The sequence below is a fragment of the Ascaphus truei genome, chromosome 2 (assembly GCF_040206685.1).
Source record: "Ascaphus truei isolate aAscTru1 chromosome 2, aAscTru1.hap1, whole genome shotgun sequence".
Classification (NCBI taxonomy): domain Eukaryota; kingdom Metazoa; phylum Chordata; class Amphibia; order Anura; family Ascaphidae; genus Ascaphus; species Ascaphus truei.
In genome coordinates, this window is record NC_134484.1 from 74588495 (window position 1) to 74608066 (window position 19572).

Consider the following 19572-nt stretch of genomic DNA (forward strand, 5'->3'; position numbering starts at 1 on the left):
GTCGAAGAAGGGTGGAGGAGGTGACCTGTGGATATCCGGTAGAGGAGGGATGGAGAAAGTGACCTTTGGATTTCCGGGTGAGAAGCAGAGCCGTCTAAGAGCAAAGGAAAAAGTGACCCGTGGATTTCAGAGGCAGCAGCGTCATCGGATAGAACCGGAGGAGCTGGCCTGTGGGTTTCCGGGAGTGCGGCGGCAGCGTCGAGGATGAGGGGTGGAGAAGACGGGCTGAAGATTTCCGGGACAGCGGCGGCAGAGTCGTCGAAGCATATGGGAGGAAGTGGTCTGCGGGTTCGATGGGTTGGCTGCCAATCGTTTTGCGTTGAGAGTACATCACCGTATATCTTCTTGACATAATAAGGCTGACGTCTATGAAAACCCTGAGCCTTTGGGGTCAGCAGAAGGTTTTCTTTATTGGCCTTAGCCTGTTGCTTTTGCCTTGGCATGGAAACGGCAACCGCCTTTTGCTTTTTCTGCCTGACAGGCACGGCAGAGGCGAGTGGGTTCCTGCGTCCGTAGAATCGGGGTTGCTCCATGGAAGCAGGTGGCACAATGTAGTATCTGGACAAGGGCAAGTTCAGATAAAGTTCAGATAAAGATCATCAAGTGGTGGGCTATGCAAAATGTGTAACCTTTTATGCATGGCAGCGAGGTACAGGTGTTGAAAGTGGGCGTACTCTAATGTGAGTCATTACCGTATAAATACACCATCCATTTTGTGGATTCACTGCACATTGAATACACATCGACTAAACATCGAATATACATTCTTGTGTTTGTATTTCTTTCTACTCGTAGCAATGGTTGTTAAAAAGATTTCCAAGGATCTCAGCATGCGAATTAAGGAGATGTACACGAGTGGACATCGAATTGCTGCTATCCAACGCTGGTTAGCTACTTCTGGCCTCGTTGTGCCAGCAACCACCGTGAGCTATCATGCACACGGTAAAAACAGGGAACGCAAAAGGGCACCAAGGGTAACTAACGCGTAAGTATATTTATAACACTTTTTTAAAAAAATTAGATCCAAAAATGTACTGTACATCTACAGTGCTGTATCTAATATTTTTGTTATTTCTGTAGATTTATATTACAACAGTATATATATTTTGTATATTTATATTTATATTACAACAGTATATATATTTTGTATATTTATATTCATATATACTGTATATATTTTGTATATTTATATTACAACAGTATATATATTTTGTATATTTATATTTATATTACAACAGTATACTGTATATATTTTGTATATTTATATTTATATTACAACAGTATATATATTTTGTATATTTATATTTATATTACAACAGTATATATATTTTGTATATTTATATTTATATTACAACAGTATATATATTTTGTATATTTATATTCATATTACAACAGTTTTATATTGCTGCATATTAATAGAACAATATATTGTTTCCTGTTGATCTACTGTCTCTAATATTTTTACTTACCGGAATGTTTTTCTTTACATTGTAGGGAGACAACTCTTCTGGTGGACAAAATAAGTGAGGAGAATGATGAGAAGAGTGCATTAAGGGTCAAATACACTCTGCAGTAAAATCACAATCTCACTGTATCTGAGACCAGCATAAAGAAGATGAGACGCAGCATTGGATGGAAATATGGACGTGCGAGTTTAGTACTGGACAGTACAGGAGGTAAAAGTGTTGTTTAGGAAACTGTACTGTACCGCTAAAATTATTTATTCCTTGTCATTACAGAGCGTACCCCATGATAAGGGACGCAAACAAAATCAAAAGAGTGGTCCAGGCCCAGGCATGGATCGACAGTGGGGAAACTTTCCAGGATTGCATCTTCACTGACGAGTCTACTGTGTCGCTGGAGAGATTTGCAAGCTTTGCGTTCCACAAAAAAGGCCGCATATCTTTGAAGCCGCGGCCAAAACACCCTGTGAAGCTGCATGTGTGGGGTGCCATCTCTAAGCGTGGACCAGGATGCACTGTCATCTTTGAAGGTAAAATTTATGAAATATAATGTAGCCTTATGCACTGTACTTTACTAGTGTAGCCTTACTGTATGCACTGTACTGTACTATTGTGCAGTTTTTTGAGCACTTTTCTTTTCTTGCTATAGGAATCATGAATAAAGCTTTCTTCCAAGACAACATTGTCCCTGAGATAGTGCAATACATCACACGCGAGTTCCCCAATGGTCACCGCTTCTACCAGGACAACTTTCCGAAGCACACCACGTCAATAGCGCATATCCTTGAGCGCGGTATCAACTGGGTGAAGACGCCAGCGGAGTAAGTGCAGTAGACCGTGTCTCATTTTTTCCCCCACTGTTTTTACTGTGTACTGTATCTCTTAAACTAATTGTCCTTTTGTCCAATGACAGATCGCCAGACTTCAATCCGATCGAAATAGTCTGGCATCAGCTGAAGGACCATATCCAGAAAGTGGCGAAACCCTCCAAAAAGGACGAGTTGTTGAAAGGCATAATGAGTTTTTGGAATGATGTACTCACCTTGGAATGCTGCAATAAATATATAGACCATATTGCCACTGTGTTGCCCATTGAGATCGTGCGTAATGGGCAAGCATCAGGAAAGTAGTACTGTGCTGTAGTATTGTATGTACAGTATGATACAGGTAAGTATGGCACAGATTTTTTCTTTCCCAATAGTCAGAGTATACAGTAGTTACAGTTTTTTTCTTTACAGAGAGAGCAGCACCAGCCATCAGGTTACAGTACATAGTATTTAACAATAGTCAGAGTATACAGTAGTTCCAGTATACAGTAGACTAGTTTGACAGTACTACAGTTACTGCCTACTAACTGCCTACTAACTGCTCAATTTTTTCAGAGAAAGCAGCACCAGCCATGTACAGTAGTACTAAACATCACACAATGCCATAATACAGTACACACATAACTGCACTCATTTTTTGTTTTCTTGTTGTTTCAGGAAAAAGGGTGGCCTGGGGGGAGGTGGGGTGTTGTGTCCAGCCTAATCTGCGTGTACAGTCAAATGTACAGTATATAAACAGCAGTAATGATGTACACAAAACCTCTCCTCTCTCAATGAACTACTGTACTGTACACGGAATGAGGAACAAGATAAAGACGGAAAAAATAATTTTACTATATATATACTGTAATGTTTAATATATATATACTGTGTATATATATATATATATATATATATATATATATATATATATATATATATATATATATATATATATATATATATATACACAGTATATATATATTAAACATTACAGTATATATATTATTAAATAATATTCTTATAAATGTGCATTATTCATGTTTCCCCATGTTTTACAAATGTTTTCTAAATGTTTATCCAATTTCAATATGCCAGAAGAACTTAATAAAGACAGCATTATGTATTATTCATGATTATTTTTATAATTTTATTTTTTGGTTCCTGATAAAATAAAATTAATATTTATTCACATTCCTGCTAATCATAATCATTGACAACAACCACAAACCCCCCACCCCTTCAGTACACCAATGAATAAGAATGAATGACAAAAGAACATGAATCAGTTAATGGTTTTTTTAACTCTCAATTCTCACAATGCTGTGCAAATCAGATTTACATTTCAAAATCGAGAAGGGATTTTCCAAAGCGTTACCGTAAACTAAGCCTCAAAGGGTTGGGGGGTGGGGGGGTGAGTCATGTGCAGTAATCAGCTAGCTCCCATCTCAAAGAGGATTACACAATGGAAATATTCAGAAAATTAACGACTCTGTGGAGAGAGGGGGTTGGGTGACTCATGCGCAGTAAGCAGCAAGCTCCCATCTCTAAAAGGATTAGAGTACACGCAGGCACAGTGAGGCGATTGACGCTCGGCTAGGGACGGATTAAAAACACAATGACTAACTAACTTCAGAAAATTAATGACTCTGTGGAGGTGTCTGTCGATAAGAGTCCCTACACCCCCCAAATACAGTACATAAAAAGCACACAAATTAACCATGTGCAGGCAAATGCACAGATTTAATATCGTAATATCAAGATTGTTTTTGCAGGCTTGTGGATAAAATAACAGTTAAAAGTTACAGGCGCATGAGCAGGAATAAACTAGCTCCCAACCGAAAGAGGATTACACAAACAGGCGCATAGAGAAGTGATGCTCTGTGCAAATCAAATTCGAGAAGGGATTTTCCAAAGCATTGCCGTAAACAAAGCCTCAAAATTCCAATCTCAAAGAGAAATACACGTAGGCGCAGTGAGGCTTTGTAGCTCGGCTATGGACGGATTCAGAACACAATGGCAAGATTCAGTAAATTATCGACTCTGTGGAGAGGGTGGGGGGGTTGGGTGACTCATGCGCAGTAAGCAGCTAGCTCCCATCTCACAAAGGATTACACGCAGGCGCAGTGAGTCTTTGTAGCTCGGCTATGGACGGATTCAGAACACAATGGCAAGATTCAGAAAATGAACGACTCTGTGGAGAGGGGGGTGGTTGGGTGACTCATGCGCAGTAAGCAGCTCCCATCTCAAAAAGGATTACACGCAGGCGCACTGAGGCTTTGTAGCTCGGCTATGGACGGATTAAGAACACAATGGCAAGATTCAGAAAATAAACGACTCCGTGGAATTTCAAATCCTTGAGCTAGCATTTGTGGGGGAGGGGGCTACAGGTACAGCTGCATGAAGTTCAAAGCTGAAGACATACTTTAATTTCAAAAGGCAGTTCATCATAATAATACACCCCCAAATACAGTACGTAAAAAGCACACAAATCAACCATGTGCAGTCAAATGCACAGGGTTGCAGTCAAAAGCTACAGCACAGATTGAAAATCGTAATACAGTAAGATGGTTTTTGCAAGCTTGTAGAGAAAAAAAAATTACAATAAAAAAATAAATAATTTTTTTTTGGTCACTCACTCAGGCAAGCAAGCAGTGGTGGGCAAAGTTACAGGCGCATGCACAGTAAATTCCTGCTGTCGAGCAGGAATGTGATTGAAACCAGACACATGTTCAAAGGAATGGTGTGGGAGAGATGTACTGCATTGCACAGAAGATAAGAAGTTGAAATACCCTGCAGTGCAGTTAATTATCCTGAGCGAGGGGTGAGCGCTGAATATGCAGAAATGTGACACTGTTACAGTACTGTACACGCCTACGCGTTTCAACAATTTTCAAATGAGACATACTGTACAGCAGCACAGCACTGCAAATGCACGTATACTTTAAATATGCAAATTTACAATTACTGCGCGCACACACAGACTGACGTAGGTTGAACCGCGAAGGTATTAGACTTCCAAGACAACAGCTCGCAAACGCCCCCCTGAGTTTTTACACGGCATTGCAGTATTGCAGACAGCGAGAATAAAATGCTAATATCACGAGTGCGAATATAACACAGTTCACTCCGGGTGAAAACAACAAAAAAACGCACCTAACCGGGATAATCTGATAGCCGCGGATCTAGCCGACTTAGACTCAGATCGGCCGCAACTGTAGATTCACTTTGAGCTGCTCTGATGGGTTAGCAGCCCAGATAAGAAGGAAAACTGGACTGGCTCAGGACTACAGCCATGTTGTTACCGTGTACTTATGAATCCAGTTGTGCCACTACCTTAGCAATAGACTTAATTTACTCACTGTCATCTATTTCACATATTGGAAGGAAAATATCATCCGTATCGTTTTATGGGTGTAAAGATTGTTAATACTGTGTTGTTAGCACATGAAACATTACAGCGTAGCACGTTTTAAAAATAGGCCAGTGAGTATAACCAGTAGTAGTAGTTATTTGTTTTATTATTGATTTGAGGAGATCACCAAAGGAAATCCAAAGATATCAACAATATTGAGTATGATTTGTGTTCTATTTTCCTAAAATATGTTATAACACTAAATTTCATTGTATACCGAAGCATATCCCTTTATTGATTTGTGAAGGAAATATGATTTTGTGAAGGAAATATGCAATTTGTTCCATTTTGAATTTATATTCTGTACCAGCACTGTAATATATTTATTGAATATTTGAATATATATTGCTTCAACCTTTTCCCGATCTTCTCTCAGGCAGGTATTATTTTGTTATTTAAAGCAACTGTCATTTTTACATCCCTCAGAGAATAAATATGCAGCACATCTTCTTACATATATATTTGCAACACATTTCATAGAGTGTACGACAAACATTTGGTATGTGAATTGTAAATTCAATCAGGACTTCTGTTGCATTTGCCACAAAATGTTTAACTGTTGTGCATGGTTAAAGTTTTCAGATATCTTGCACGATTACATCTTTGTATGCTGGTGTGATGAGTTGATGAAAATATAGTATCATGTGTAGAGTGTGACATAGAGATATTGTTTCTACATAATTGTAATTTCACAAATGTAGTTTATTTTCTGTTAATATAAAGTAACTCATATCACATCATTTCAAACCTGTTCCTATTTGAAGCATAAATCACAAGTTGTTTTTTTCCCAGGTGTTTGAACTTGAACAACATTCCATATTGATCGTGATTAGAAGAGTTGGAAGATAAAACTTAAAAAGAACTAGAACAACATTGGTACTGATATTAGATACTACTAGAAGAAGTATTTGTTATAATTTGTATTTACATTTTTCTTCCTTATTTTTTGGTGCTGGAATATTTTACCTCTCAGTTAAATCTACGATAATACAAATATTAAATCTTGGTCATAACTCATGTCAAAATGGTATTTGCATCTTACATCTTATTTTGGGGGGGACAGATTCATTAAGTGCCAGTATGGGTAAGTGCAGCCAATCGAGTGCTAACTCCTATTGAAGTTAATGGGAGTTAATAATGGATCGGGTGTGCTAACCTGTTTCAACGCTTGATGAGTCTGCCCATTTGCATCATTTGCAGCAGGATACTTTGCTCCAATTTTCTCCCTTATGCATCAACTTGTAGTGTAGTGAATGTCAACCGAAACAATGTCCTATTAAAAACAACGTAATAACTTATACATGATAGAAAAGAACCATTGTTTGTATCATAAAGCTGATCTGAGCATCCATCCACAATTTTTGACAGCAAATACCGTATGCAGTATGAAGAATATACGAAAACCTGTATGTCATGCAAAAAAATAACAAATGTAATGTCGGGTAGAAGTGATACCTTTATATGAAAAATACCATAATTTTAGGACACTAAATTCCCGTCCGCAAACATCCATAGCAAATTTATTGAAACTGAATGCAGGAAATGTCCAGTAATGTAACATGTGAGGATAAGTATATTATTGCATGATTCCTTCCTCAGTTGGATGTGAGTGCTGAATAACCTTTTGTGCAAACACATATGCCCTTGGGTGCCTGAGTGCTGCAGGGCCCCCTGGCATTCAAGCGGTTAAACACATCTTCAATTATCAGACTGCCACTGTATTACTTGGATGAGTCCATTCACTTTATTGCAGCACCAATGTGTTGCTAAGCTGCTTTCTTTTACAGAATTAGCTCTTCATAGTCTGGAAACTGTTGAATGAGCTAAAGTACATCAACACTGCTCTTGCCTCGCTTGATTTATTTCTCATTCTTCTCACCAGTTACCAGCAGCATGTTTCAGAAAGGGGAGAATAATTATCTTGTTGCTTTCCAGATTCCATTCAAGTTATTTATTTGACTTGTCCACTTATCCATATCATGAATCTGTGAGCATAAGAAAGGAAAGGCCATTTGACTTTGAAAGAGCTGCTCTTAAAAGCCAGCATGTTGCAGATCTGAATTCAGACAGAAATCAGGGTCATATAAATGCATCTGTGTTTATATGACAAATCATGAAAACAAAGAAGGTTGCTTAGACAAGAAAGAGAAAGGTTGGTAAATGCAATAAAGTCTTTACAACTGTGAACTATATGACAGGGAATGAAAAAGAAGAAAAGACCACAGATACTGTATTACCACAATGTTGCTGACAATATGTTCCATTTATTTTGTTAAAAAGGGCCTTTAACATGAACATAAAGAGCAATATATGTTGGCTAAGATGCTAAAAGTGGCCTTTTCAACTTATATGTCTTTGTGTCAATGTAAGCTTGTCACCAGCCTAAATTCTTTCAAAACTAATGTGGTCTCACATTTTAATCTGGTCTGTAACTGTTACATAACCTATGACATATATTATCTCTTACTGTGCATGGAATGTCTTTAAAAATAATGTATAACCCTGCTCATTTGATGTAACCATGTATTTGTCATAATAACTCGGTGACCAGGACATACTTGGAAACAAGAGGTTACTCTCAATGTATTACTTCCTAGTACAACATTTTATAAATAAATAAATGAAATAAATAAACAAATAATCGTAGCTACTGTATGGTATTCTTTTGGTAAAAATCTCTGAGGTGGTAATGAGGCAATGGCAAACTGTTCGATCGAATAATCTACATGAAACTGAAGAAACTTGTTTGGCACTTCAAGCACGGAATAATGGTCATGTACAGTAGATTCACATTCGGAAAACTGGAAACAGAGATTCTGTTATGTTAGTGTTTGGAATGTATTTAGAATACTTCCAACAAATCTATTTTTGGAAAACAATGACATCTGTAATATTACAGCTTATCCCTTTAGTGTTAAAGGGCTTGCAAGTTTTCTTTAAAATATTATAAGAAGCACACCAGCAATAAAGAGTTATTTTATTTCAAATTTAGTTTGATATCATAAAGGGTTTTGAAATGCCTTTATGTACAGTATAATTACCTTGTAAATGAACAAATCATTTCCCTGTTTAAAAGCAGTGATTGAGTTAGCCAAGCACTCCAACATTCAAAAAGCTCGGCAATGCTGTTGTGTGAACTATCATATGCTCTTTATACCTTTTTAATAGAAACTGCTCCCATGGGAGCTTTCTTCAACACATCTCTAACAAAGGCATATCCCAGTTTATTAAAAAAACATATACAACAATGCTGCTTGCCAGGTTTCATAGTACTAATGAAAATTTGGTCCAAAGCACGAAAACTATTTGGAAAACTGCCTGAAATTTCCCAGTCGCAGATGTTTAAACAGAAGGTGCTTGCATGCCATTCGTTAATACAATGCCATACGGGACTCAGTATGACCACTGCAATAACCAGTAAGTAACACACTCAGTGTGTGCATCATTGCGCCAAATATTCCGTCTGTTGTAACGGGACGTGAATTCTGAGGATTGAGACATACCTTGGTAAAACTGTATTGTCAATGAATAATAATATTTGTGGATGTGTACGGTCCTTCCAAGATTCAGCACATCTCAAAGTACTGCAGTTGGTAAATTGCCATATGCTATTGTTAACGTCAGATTGAATGTTATTACTACAGTACATGAAGGTGTATATCTGATGCCTACTTATGTTAACTGTGCTACAGGCTCCAGGATGACATTCCATGTTAAGAATGATAGTTAATTTCATTCTCAACTAAGTTATAATTATACTGCCAAATTGAACACTGTGATTATTAATGTGGTTGAAAGGATCTGACAAAATGACTTTTACATATATCTTTTTTTAAAAAGCAGGAGAAATAATTGATTAAATAAAACAGCAGAAGGTATGTAGAAGGATAATGAAAGCTTTTATGGCATATTTTACCTTTCAGTTAATGTAGTCTAAAATCATATCAAATATATTTATTGCGTTAAATCTTTTTATTTTTCTTGCTTCTATATGATGACCAGATTGATTTTAAAATAGCATCTGATTATTGCAGTCCAAAAAAGTATACAGCTGCGGCAGCTTTTATTTGAAGTAATGCCGGCGGCATGCCGGGATCTACTCCGGCTGCCGCCAGTAAAAACGCGCGCCACCGCGTTTCCCCCACGCACCCCCCCTCCACTTCGCGCGCAATTTGCCCCCCCTTCCCGACCCCGGCTCCTGCTCTGCCCCTCTGCTTCCCCGCACCCCCGCTTAACTTACTTTAATCTCCAGGGGTGTCGGGGAAGCCCGGGGAAGCCGGGAAAGCCGGGCACGCACGTGACTGTGACATCACAGTGCGCCGCAACGTGCAGCGTCTCCACGCTGCGCACACGCACCCGGCCGGCGGCATTGCTTTAAATAAAAGCTGCCGCCACTGTATATCTTTTCCAAATGTTATAAATTGTTTGTGCTTTAATTTTTTATCCTAATCTCATACACCATTGTGGAATCAACCAGTTGTATTTATACTTTGCAGTCATAATGCTTTTTTTTTTTAAACTGCGTAGTGTCAGCACGATACTTGCCTTTTTGGCAATACACAGATACCCAAAAAGCTCTGAGAAACCCCTTACTTTACCACATACTATTTCCACTTTTTGGAATAGTAGCTGAATTTGTTACAGGTTAAGTATGGTAAACTACTTAAATCTGTATTAGGTGTTAGGTGGCTTTGCCTGTATTGTGTGAAACCACAATATATTCTAGTTGGTGTGACTGGACTTTTAACTTAGAAAGTACTCGGACTGTCTGCAATGAATTTCCTAACAATATGCCCTGGGCTTCTCCAGTAATAAAAAATGAAAAGTACCTTTTTTTGCCCAGCATTCAGAGACACAGAACTTTCGGTCGATAGGAGAGCATTATCTACACCTTGCAAATGCCAATTAATTAAAGACACAAATGAATTTGAAGTGATTGTTCCTGGCATAATTAAATTTGCCCCAGGGAGACAAGAGGGAATTGATCTTAAGGTCATCAGATTACCTACACGGCAGCAGGGGCAGAAATTTGCGTCCACTTTGCAAAAAGTCTAACGCTAAGATTAAACATATTTTTCTGTTTAAGAACATGGTATCTTAATGTTGCATATTACATATGCTAAAATACGCACACACACACACACACACACACACACACACACACACACACACACACACACACACACACACACACACACACACACACACACACACACACACACACACACACACACACACACAACGAATAGACAAATTACGCTAACGAAATGCTTTTATTTGTGCAAGCTTTAGGGATACAGTGATCTCTTCTTCTGGCGGTGTTACAATGGATAAAGCAAGAGAGGTTTTTTACTTAAAAACAGTGCATCCTGGAATGCATCTGACTGAAGCCACCGCTCCCCCCGTGCAGTATATATATATATGTATGTAGCCTGGTCCCCTTGCCCCTCCTTACTTCCGATGTGGGCGCGGGGAACGCGGATGCTACTGATAAATGCTGGTAGCGCTGCGGAAAGACTGCGGCTATCAGCGGGGCTCCGGAGCTCTGCGACGGGACGCCGGTAATGTCGCCACCATTTTGGATATTGGTGCATGCGCAATGGGTGTCCCGCACATGCATGTTGCAGCAGAGTTGCGGTGGCCATCTTGCACACGGCTCCGAAAGGGGATTACATGTCCCAGGAGCCATAGGGACAGAGCAGGAGATAGAGTGATGTAGCCTTTACAGGCACACTCCGCAAGGGACTCCACGTCCCAGCATGCTACAGGCATGCATCAAGTGGGCAGGTCTAGCCAATAGGGCTCCCAGGATCTCCTGCAGAGAGATTGATACATTTAGCACTATAGCACCTTGTGCTCAGTCAGAGACAGGGAGCGGAAGGGACAGGTAGTGTCCGGGTGTCAGTGGCTCCTGGACTAGGCGCAGAGTTACCCCACAGCCGCAGTTAGGCCCGACCATGTGTAAATGTGGCTGCTGCAGGGAAGGCCCATAGATAGGGATGCTTCTCCAGTAGCGGACAGTGTTAGGCACCAGAGACAAGATGCCACACGGTGACTTGCGTACTGTGGTCTGGGACCAGACCACCAGCTACTTAAGAGACTCTTATGGTGAGACCCTCCAGCGTGAGTTCACCCCACGCAGAGGCGAACTTCTTCGTGGACGCACCGAACAGACCTACATCGGTTGATCAGACGGATCCTTTGTGTTATTCAACGGTACCCGGGGAGGTAAAAGTTCACCAACAGTCCACAGGGGTAGCGCTACTCCCTACGCTTTTCGGCTGACGCCCCACTGCACGCGCCTGCATGTCCGCCTTGTGGCCTGGCGGCTCGTGCAGAACGCTATACCGTGATCTGCGGTCTGCAGGTGACATTCTGACACACACACACACACACACACACACACACACACACACACACACACACACACACGCTTCTGTGACACACACAGAGCTCAGCACACTTCTCCACCCCTAACTCCCGCTCCCCACCTCTCTGATTGGCTCCCTGCCACACCATGTGACGCGTCGCCGCTCGGGATCACAAACTGGCTTTAGCCCCTATCGGCTGATGAGTCACAGTGCGCAGTGAACCTGGGAGTGCGGTGGGACCGGGAACAGCCAGGGAGCAGGTACAGGGCTGGTGAGAGGCGCGCACGGCTGCACGTGCCGCCGGCTGCACTGGGGACCAAGGCTTAGGTGGGCCCTGACATTGGAGGAAGGACATCAAGATATTGGTGCCACGCACCCTATGTACTTTGGGGACACTCATCCTGTGTATGTTATTGTGTGTGTTATACTGTGTGGTACAGGTTGGGGTATTCTATGTTCAGTAAAACCAGTTATTATATACCCCTGTGTGTGTGATTACTATTGCTATTGGTTCCTGAGGAGGGCTATCCAGCTATGCTGGGATCCCTCCCAGGTGGAGGCACTGCACCATGGCGAACAAGATATCACCCCCCAGATTCCCAGCAGCGGAGGCTCAGGCCTTCTGTAAGTAACAGGTAACAGCAGCATAGGTGGTTTCCCTTAGCTACAGGGAAAGGGCGCTATATATACTGTATATACAATATATATATATATATCAGCATATATATATATATATGTATATACAATATACAATATATATATATATAATGCTGATATGCAATAATAAAACAAGCTCTTTATAACAAACATCAATCCCTTTGATCTTGTTATCAGTGTGCTGGGTTGGTTTATCTCTATTTACAGTGCATTCAAAGAACCATGAGATATGTCTGAAGACCAAATTGAAAGTGATAGAAAATGTCCTGGCTCATCTCAAAGTTCACACCCAGCTCTTGTGAACAAGAGGAGGATTGCATTCCCGGGGAAGCTTTTATTCACATTTGATAAGCCTGGCTGGCTGCCATAGCCAAGTGTCAGGCCCTGTATGTGTTTTTTTTAGTCAGGGTGGTCATGTGAACTTACTGGAATATTTGTATCATCTGTTTTGCCTCATTGTTTCTGTTGATAGTGACATTGAAACAAAGCAGGTAGAGAAGAACACGGAGCTCTGGACTCTGTCTTATTCATTTCTGATAGCAGTCTCCCTGTCTGCACAGGCAGCATTAAAACTTTCTTCAGAACTGCCTTTGTTTATTTTCTGTTCTTTTATTATTACAGTGCAACCTCTTCACCATTTCTTTCCAATTTCCTCCCAAGAGGAGATTGTCTGCATTCCTTATCTTTTGATGAATGAAAGAAATATCTGTTTCCAGTTTTGGAGACTGGTTAATGTACTTCTGGTATTGACAGGTCATTGGGTCAAGTGGGCACCTAACATTCAACATTCAAGTGGTGCCGATGCCACAGCCATTACATGTTATTTACAACCATCCCATTAAGGGAAATGACACATGAAGGGGGGAAAAAATGGAAACACATTTCTAAATGTGGCATGAATAAGCTATTACCTCTTATTATTAAATTGCATTGAACAAAATAAGTACTTATGCTGATTTTGTTATATTAAGATTGAGGGTGATTGTATTGTGTGGGGCTCATTTACTAACCTTACAGGGTGACCGAACAGAATGGTGCAATTTGTATCATTTTCATTTCCTATACTGGCATACCCCGCATTAACGTACGCAATGGGACCGGAGCATGTATGTAAAGCGAAAATGTACTTAAAGTGAAGCACTACCTTTTTTCCACTTATCGATGCATGTACTGTACTGCAATCATCATATACGTGCATAACTGATATAAATAACACATTTGTAACAGGCTCTATAGTCTCCCCGCTTGCACACAGCTTCGGTACAGGTAGGGAGCCGGTATTGCTGTTCAGGACGTGCTGACAGGCGCATGCGCGAGCTGGCGTTTGCCTATTTGGTGATATGTCCTTACTCGCGAGTGTACAGTACTTAAAGTGAGTGTCCTTAAACTGGGGTATGCCTGTGTGTAAAAAAGTTGCATCCTATATCATGCTTATTGTATTTAAAAAAATGAAACAAAAAATCAACAGTGTAGAACATATCTCTCTCTGTATAGATGCAGTGTGAGTCCCACCCCCTTCTCACAGGCAGTGTTTTCTTTAAAAACAATGGCTGCTTCTCCTGCTGGTACGTTGTGTACATCCTGCTGCAACACGTCAGCAGTTGCAATGATGTTAGCTACGTGTGTGTGTGTGTGGTGTGTGTGTGTGTGTGTGTGTGTGTGTGTGTGTGTGTGTGTGTGTGTGTGTGTGTGTGTGTGTGTGTCTATATATTCAAACCTGCTTCATTTGTATTTGCTTCTTGTTTTGTTGAAATAATAAGACAGTCTTAAAAGAAATATCCAACTGTGACTAATTTACATTATATTGAGTATGTATGTATGTATGTGTGTATTGTATCTATCTTTACTTATATAGTGCCAAAACTGTACTCAGTGTTTCACAAAGACAATACAGTACAGGGAATTATAATAATACACTAAGCTCAGCAAAATCAGACAATAGGAAAGGAAAACCCTGCCCTGGGGAGCTTACAATCTAATTGGTATGTTGGGAGACATATAGAGACCGCATGTGAGGGAGTAAGTGCTGTAGATGGCTGTGCTTGGCCACAATGGTTGGTAGAAGTGACTGTGGGTGTGGGACAGTAGCCATGAGTGCAGGCTATTGGGATGCTTCTTTTGCGAGGCAAGTTTTAAGGTTGGACAGTATTAATGACATTAGCAGGGAAAGAGGTGGCAGGAGACATGGGTGAGAGCAGGTGTGAATATGGCTGGGTGCAGGATAGCACAGTGATGGATGCAAGTTACTCAAACTTTTACTAGCCAAATAAAAGTGAAAATATTACATTGTATTAAAACTCTAAACAGCACATTTCCACAGAATAGAAAAGCACGTTTATTGGACAGTGTAAAAAGGACTTATCACTCTTTGGGGGCTATGCACTAAGCAGTGATAACTGCTTTTATGTATGATAAATGGCTTTTAAGACCGATACTGCCTGCTGCGTGATTCACGAAGCAGTGATATCAGTGCTTTAGCGGCAGTAAAAAACATTTTTTTCTGCAAAAATAGTGAAAAAAAATACGTCCAATCAAGCAAAAAACGGCAAACGCGCCGTTTTTTTGCCAGTCAGCGCGATTCACTAAGTTGTGATAAGTTAATCATACTTTAGAAGCACACCAGATTTTTGCACCAGCTTAAGGCTGGCGCAAAAGAAAGAGTGGGAGTCCTTTCACCATACGGAGCATTCTTGGAGAGGAGTCACAGGCCGCGAGGTTGCTACCTGAAAACCAGATCTGACGTCAGACGCCCAGACCCGCGGAGACGCGATGGAGTAAAGGCTGGAGACAGAGATCTTACGGTGGCTGCAGGACGGTGAGTTGGTGTGCCAAGCTGTCTCTTCAATACACTATTGAAGTGTGATATGCCTGTTTTTTATTGATATACTGTAAGTGCGATTTTTACACTTAGATTAAAACCTTTTAAACCTGGTTGATCTATGCTATGTAGCTTTTTCTATATTGGGGCTACATCTTCTTGAATATTGGAGCTGCTTCTCCCTCAATCCTTGCTGAGCTGACACTCGCCTTGGATAAACTGCCTAAACCCTTGATTACACACTGCTGTTGATATTCTTACAGTTTGTAAATAGGCCTTTCACAAGAGCCAAGATTGGAGCTGACATTTGTTTCACTTTGTATTTCTCCTGCACTTAGATTTTCTGTGCTTTTGTGTTTTTTCCTCTATGCTTCCCCAGTAATCTGTGAATCTGCAAAAGAAATGGAGCCATGAATAAAATCATTGTTTACAAAAAAATTTCACCACACAATTAATACAACAGGCCGGCAGGTGTCCCCGGGTGAACCCCGCGGAAGTCCGGGGCCCTCGGGTGATCCCTGCGGGAGTCCGGGGCCCTCGGGTGATCCCCACACTGGCCTGCGGTACCAATCGTGTGGCAAAAAAACAATAACAGGCAATACTTTGAAATAAATACACCCCCCGGCCCCCTAACATATTCAGTACATTAATGGTCAAAATGACTATTATCTAAATATAGATAATAGTGCATTTGTCCATTACAAATAAAACATTAAGCTGCAGAAATAAAATAAATAAAACTTGCACTCACCCCTGCCAGGCTGCCACGATGAAGGCCGTCCTCATCCTCATCACCGTCCATGTCCTCCGTTGCCACAAACAATGCAGTATAATCAAAAATACAATCTAATGTCCCCTAACCCCTTAATCACTTTAGCGGTTATTAACCGCTATAGTAATTAAGGGGTTAATCCACCCTCGCCCACTACCCACCCAGGAGGCAACTACTCCCACCCTTCACCCATTCATTGGTACAGTGGGTACATTATACTCCTAATTGGTTGTTGTAGACCATGTGACTCCCTTTGGATGCCGTCACATCCTTTCCCAAAAAACTCTGTCACGTGGTCTACTAAAACCAATCAGATTGGGGATATAGTTCCCACAATCTGATTGGCTGAAATACCATGTGATGGAAGCCATGTTGCTTTTTGTGACGTCATGTTAAAGGGAAAGGAAGCACAGCCATTCTGATTGGCTGGCTTCACTTCCTTTACATGACGTCACCAAAAAAAAAAAAAAACACATGGCTTTCACAGCCAATCAGAGGCGTGTGAACAATTTGCACTAAAATGTGACATCACAATCCTATAAAAGCCTGTGCAGCCTTATTTGACGGCAAGAAGCCGAGGAGGGAGGAGGGAGGACCGTTAAGGTGATTAAGGGGTTAGGGGACATTAGATTGTATTTTTGATTGTACTGTATTGTTTGTGGCAACATAGGAGGACATGGAATTGTACTTGAAGTAAACCCTGGTACAATCAGGTTGCCAGTAGTTGCTATGGGGTTTTCCCCCTCCGAGGAGCTGCATTTGGTGACAACGGGAGGCGGTGACATCAGGCCTGAGCATGACCAATCATGAGCCAGACCTGGTGCCCTCCTCCTGGCTGTACTTAAGGGCAGTATCACCCTAAATGTAGTAGTGTTCTTCCCCCTCTCAGGAAGGCAGGTCACACAACAGGAAGCCTGAGATTGGGGCCACTCTTCCCTTCAGTGGAGAGTGAGTGTCGACCATATCTCTGCCTCTGCTAGTGAGGTGGGGAAAAGCTAGGTTGGCTGCGGGTGCTTTTGGCCTGTAGTGACGGTCCAGGGACCATCCTTCAGTGAGAGCTGAGAGTACTGCATTGGGCAGAAGCCGACCGTGTAACTGTGCTGTACAGAAGACAATAAACCGTTCCTGTTGTTAAATATCTCCTGCATGGTGCGTGACCTTACTGGGAAGGAGAGGTAATAGTTCTACCATGGGAGATCACCTTCAGTTCCTGGAGCCTACGCCAGACTGAGGCGCTGCACTGCTAAAGAGATATTTGGGGTATGAACCCCAGAAGCCTAGTCCTGTGTCCCCACTACCATCAGCGGATGACTCAGCCCTACTGTTGCCAGCAGGTATATGCACCATACACCGTAGTAATGGACAAATACTCCTATCGGGTGAGGTAAACACCGGTTCATTTGGAGGCACTGCTGAGATCTGTAACAGGACAGGCTTTCAGAGTAACAAAGCTGGAAGTAACAAGGTACGCTTTCAGAACAAGTGCTAATGAAGGAGGGAGGCTAGGTGTAGTCAGGGGGATGGTGTACCTCATACCCTCGTAACCTCGCAAAGAACGACCTAGACGGCCCTATCAGGTGAATGGTCTGGAGACAAGAAGGCTATTGCTGTTCTAAGTCGCCCTGAAGAGGGTCCATGATGCCGGCAGCCATCGGGATGGTGTAATGGTACTAAAAGGGAAGAACCCAGAGTACTACTAGCCAGTAGCCAAAATGTGGAACCACAGAGTGATGGCAATGGACTAAAATCATGTACAGCATATCGAGATGGATCTTTGCTAGCCTGGGGTACAACCTACTCTTGGTAGACTGCTAATCTATGTGCTGTGAGGACCCACGAGGAATGGATTCCTTCCAGAATCACGGTCACTGCGTGGTCTGTGAAGGAATTGTGCCCAAAATGGAGGTTCCCTTGTCCGGGAATGCGCCATGTGAGTTACATGAGCTAAAATGGCATCTCCCACCAGTGAAGGGTTATAAGGCCATTTCTAAACAATTTAAAGTCCATCATTCTACAGTGAGAAAGATTTTTCAAAAGTGGAAAACATTCAAGAGAGTTGCCAATCTTCCCAGGAGTGGACGTCCCAGCAAATTCACCCCAAGGTCAGACCGTGCAATGCTCAGAGAAATTGCAAAAAAAACCCAAGAGTTAAATCTAAGACTCTACAGGCCTCAGTTAGCATGTTTCAGTTCATGACAGTACAATTTGAAAAAGACTGAACAAGTATTGTTTGTTTGGAAGGATTGCCAGGAGAAAGCCTCTTCTCTCTAAAAAGAACATGGCAGCCCGGCTTAGGTTTGAAAGTTGCATCTGAAAAAACCACAAGACTTCTGGAACAATGTCCTTTGGACAGACGAGACCAAAGTGGATATATTTGGCCTTAATGCACAGCGCCACGTTTGGCGAAAACCAAACACAGCATTTCAGCAAAAACACCTCATACCAACTGTCAAGCACGGTGGTGGAGGGTGATGATTTGGGCTTGTTTTGCAGCCACAGGACCTGGGAACCTTGAAATCATTGAGTCGACCATGAACTCCTCTGTATACCAAAGTATTCTAGAGTCAAATGTGAGGCCATCTGTCCGACAGCTAAAGCTTGGCCGAAATTGGGTCATGCAACAGGACAATGATCCCAAGCACACCAGTAAATCTACAACAGAATGGCTGAAAAAGAAAAGAATCAAGGTGTTGCAATGGCCCAGTCAAAGTCCAGACCTCAACCCGATTGAAATGCTATGGCGGTAACTTAAGAGAGCTGTGCATAAACAAATGCCCACAAACCTCAATGAACTGAAGCAACGTTGTAACAAAGAGTGGGACAAAATTCCTCCACAATGATATGAGAAACTGATAAAGTCATACAGAAAACCAGTACTTCAAGTTATTGCTGCTAAAGGTGGTTCTACACGCTATTGAATCATAAGGTATACTTAGTTCTTCACACATGGATTCTCCATTTTGGCTTTATTTTTGTTAAATAAATCATGACACGGTGTAATTTGTCATGTGTTGTTGTTCATCTGAGGTTGTATTTACCTCATTTTAAGACCTGCTAAGGAACATATAATTGTTATTATGTCCTGATATGTAAAATTATAGAATTCAAAGAGGGTGTACTTTCTTTTACACACAATTGTGTGTGTGTATTTTGAGGGGGGTAGTTTGTGTGTATTGGAGGGGGGTTGTGTATGTGTTTTTTGGGGAGGGTAGTGTGTTTCATATCCTGCATGATTTGAAACCAGGCAATGTCTGGGTCAGTACGTTACAC